At 36.4% G+C, this 3,167-nt stretch overlaps 1 long non-coding RNA gene across 1 annotated transcript; it reads right to left on the bottom strand.

Moving 5' to 3' along the window:
* Nucleotides 1-366: 366 nt before the first annotated feature.
* Nucleotides 367-1,801, bottom strand: LOC134225403 (uncharacterized). Its single transcript, XR_009983234.1, has 4 exons — nt 1,708-1,801; nt 1,395-1,565; nt 1,139-1,251; nt 367-1,064 (listed from the first exon to the last, which is right to left on the bottom strand). It is a non-coding gene; the product is annotated as an uncharacterized LOC134225403 (long non-coding RNA).
* Between the last annotated feature and the right edge of the window lie 1,366 nt (nt 1,802-3,167).

Raw genomic sequence — 3,167 nt, 5'->3', positions numbered from 1 at the left:
CTCAATACATATTCCATCGTTCACCTTTTTTACGATTGTTTAATTTTTTTGTAAGTGGTCAATTAGCCACCGATGGCGCTTCCATCGATTTTGCTTGTGTTTGACGTTTACGCACTACCGCCATCTGGTTGCCGCTTGATTTTATCTTTAGTGATTTTAGCATTGAGCAACAATGTTTCCGTGACGATGACTTTGACTGCATTTTGTTCTAAGTGAGACGTCTGTTTCTCTGTGTCTCTGTCTCTTTCTCATCAAAGATTGGTGGCCCTGATAAGAACCCGGATAAAAAATATCATTAAAATATCATAAATTTTATTGTTACAACACCATTTAAAATATAATTTTTACCATTGAATATAATGGAATTTTGACAATAAAATCACATGAGAAATAATGGTTTTCCACGATAAAATGAATGGTAAATGGGACTTTTACAATTAAAAAGGGGGGTTGTTATGTATCTTTACAATAAAAAAATCGAAAATTTTCCATACAAAATTCGGAGCAAAACAATTGATTTTACGGTTCTTCAATGGGATGATTTCGAGCGACAAAACAATAGAAAACATTGTGTTTTAAATGTTTTCAATTACTGTTTCTATTGTTTTACAATAGAAATACAACAGGATTTAGAATACATTATACTCCAATATTACAATAAAAATACAATACAATTAATTGTTTTACAAATTATTTTATTTTCCTCCGATTGTTTAGCATATCTTTAGACGAATCCATCAAACTTAAAATAAATCGCAGATTTCTGTGAAATTTCACCGAAATCTCAACAGCAGAACTGTTCGGTAAAAATTTTACAGATTTTTTGGTAGTTTTGACAGTTGAACAAAGGAAAATACCGCAGAAAATCGGTGAAATAATTACCGAACAAATCTGCTGTTGAGATTTCGGTGAATTGAAGCAAAATTCACCGAAATCTGTGAAATAATTTAAGAGCGCACTACTTCCAACGTTAAGTGGGTTGCCTGTATCTGGAGAAAAATCCAACATCGGTTTAAAAAGCGTACTAACTTTGTTCCGAATAGACAATACATATAGATATAAACCTGTGAAAAATGTAAATTATAAAAGAATGTCAGTTTTATTAGAAAAAATACGTCGAGAAGAAAAGAAAAAATACCTGCATCAGTTCTTATTATATCCCGTTGGTGAGATTGGCCAATGGTAGCCACTGAACGATCTTCAATCAGTGACCAGCAAGCAGCAGTATTTTATTTATCATAAGCTTCAGTTCTGTAAAGGAACAAGGATACATGTTACCAGGCATGTCATCAGGTATTATGATGATAAAATTTTCATTTATTTTTTGTTCGGGATGAGCCACTGCGTTCATTATGTACATTGAACTTTTGTAGTAGATATAAGATTACGATTACCGGTGGTGAGTATAAACCGTTTGTCAGCGCAGTATCATTACTTGACACTTTACCGGTCGCTACTAAACGCGCTGCTAAAACAGTAGCGCAGCTGACAGGTGACCAAATTGACCAAAGAACAGCGCTACTATTTGATGAACTATCAAACGTCACCGATACGGAATGCAGCCACTGAAATGATAACCGAAAATACCGAAAATAGTGACCGATGCGAAAAAGAGTGACTAATCTAAAATACAGTACAGTAAGAGTGATCAAAATACTCGCGCCCAGTAATGATGCTCTAACGCGCTTCAACACTTTAGATACTTACCACGGTACAGAAGCCATAGTGATCTACCGCATTCCCAGCAGCAGAAACTGCAATGAAAAAAATCACTTTCTGCACCATACAGTTTCATTATTTTCATGTCTTCACTAATTATAAACAAAACTGTACACGCTCAAATGAATCCAGCCATTCTCTGAGTAAAATTATAAGCAAAAGTTTTTGATCCCTTTAATTTTTTTTAAATCAAATTTTTATTGCAAAACATTTCTAGACCTGCAGCAAGACCTGCAATATGAAAATATATACTTGAGAACCGGTATAACATTTTTATTTATTTAACAAACAAAGCTATTGTAATTTTATTGTTTTCAATTGTTATTTCATCAATATAATAAATCCATGAAATATTCCAAAATTATATTAATTCAATAACATTAGACGGATTTCCAGATCATCCAAACCGAATATTTTTAAAAATTGTTTAGTTTTTGGATGAGCAATACTAAACATAAGCGAACAATAAAAATATAATAGAATATATCGGAAACATTTAAATATATTGTTATTTTAATGTACGTACAATAAAGATCTTTTACAACCGAGAACATTTTACAATAAGCCTACAATAGTTTGTATTGTTTGCCACACAATCTATTGTATTTCAATGGGTTATGTCATACAAGTTACTGTAAATTTTTATCCGGGAACCGTTCGTTTATGTTTTCGATGGGAATTTGTGAATTCCGGTTATTTCTATAGTAGAAGCATAAGTACTAGAAAGCTGGTGGCGCTGTAGTCATATCAATTATTTTGCCAAGCTATGATTCAACAAGCTTCATTATTTATTCCGGTTCCTATTTATTTATTTTATTTATTCAGGCTAAGGCCGAAGTAGCCTGTACGATATTTAAGAGTATTTTCCACTCGGCTCGGTCCATGGCTACACGTCGTTAACCACGCAGTCTACGGAGGGTCCGCAAGTCATCTTCCACCGGATCGATCCACCTTGCCTGCTGCGCACGTCGTCTTCTTGTGCCCGTCGGATCGTTGTCGAGAACCATTTTCACCGGGTTACTATCCGACATTCTGGCTACGTGCCGGGCCCACCGCAGTCTTCCGATTTTCGCGGTGTGATCGATGGATGGTTCTCCTAGCAGCTCATGCAACTCGTGGTTCATTCGTCTCATCCACGTACCGTCCGCCATCTGCACCCTACCATAGATGGTACGCAGCACTTTCCTTTCGAAAACTCCAAGTGCGCGTTGGTCCTCCACGAGCATCGTCCAGGTCTCGTGTCCGTAGAGGACTATCGGTCTAATGAGCGTTTTGTAGATTGTCAGTTTGGTACGACGGCGAACTCTATTCGATCGGAGCGTCTTGCGGAGTCCAAAGTACGTACGATTTCCAGCAACTATGCGTCTCCGAATTTCTCTGGTGGTATCATTTTCGGCAGTCACCAGTGAGCCCAAGTACACAAATTCTTCTACCACCTCGATTTCGTC

Source organism: Armigeres subalbatus, chromosome 3, assembly GCF_024139115.2.
Source record: "Armigeres subalbatus isolate Guangzhou_Male chromosome 3, GZ_Asu_2, whole genome shotgun sequence".
Classification (NCBI taxonomy): Eukaryota; Metazoa; Arthropoda; class Insecta; order Diptera; family Culicidae; genus Armigeres; species Armigeres subalbatus.
The sequence above is the reverse complement of the archived record's forward strand: the minus strand, read 5'-3'. Positions and strand labels throughout refer to the sequence as shown.